Source organism: Monopterus albus, unplaced genomic scaffold (assembly GCF_001952655.1).
Source record: "Monopterus albus unplaced genomic scaffold, M_albus_1.0 scaffold680.1, whole genome shotgun sequence".
In the NCBI taxonomy this organism is placed as follows: Eukaryota; Metazoa; Chordata; class Actinopteri; order Synbranchiformes; family Synbranchidae; genus Monopterus; species Monopterus albus.
This window is the reverse complement of record NW_018128560.1, coordinates 8,822-9,540: the sequence shown is the minus strand read 5'-3', so window position 1 is coordinate 9,540 and position 719 is coordinate 8,822.

Below are 719 nucleotides of genomic sequence, written 5' to 3'. Positions count from 1 at the left end.
GAAGTTCTTGCTAATTACCAGATTTAATTTGCTACTTTTGGTTGGCTAGCTTAGAAGCCAGCTAAGCTTGTAGCTTAATTTAGAGCAATGGCTTCCCCCTGTTCCTCTCCTCCTTTCTCTTGCTCGGAGTGTTGCATGTTCAGTTATTCCTCTGCCTCCTTTAGCGATAATGGTACTTGTAATAAATGTCAGATGCTAGCAGCATTGGAGGCGAGGCTCACAGACTTAGACGCACGGCTCCACACCATGGAGAACAGCCCAGCTAGCTATGCCAGGTAGCCGGTGTGGAGCCTCCTAGACGTAGAGCTTCCTCGAGCAGCCGGGATCTCAGACAGGTGGCTGGGTGAGGGTTCGCAAGAGTCGTAGCTCCAAACGAATGTCCACGAAGCATCACCTACCTGTTCACGTTTCAAATCGATTTTGCCCACTCAGTGACACACCCGCTGAGAAAACAACTCTGGTAATTGGAGAGTCCCTAGTCAGAAACGTGTAGTTAGAGACTCCAGCGGCCATAGTCAAATTTATTCCTGGGGCCAGAGCGGGCGACATTGAATCCTATTTGAAGCTGCTGACTAAGGATAAGTGTAAATACAGTAAGGTTGTTATTCACATCGGCGCTAATGACTCCCGACTTCGCCAGTCAGAGGTCACTAAAATTAATGTTGAGTCGGTGTGTAACTTCGCTAAAACAATGTCGGACTCCGTAGTTTTCTCTGGAC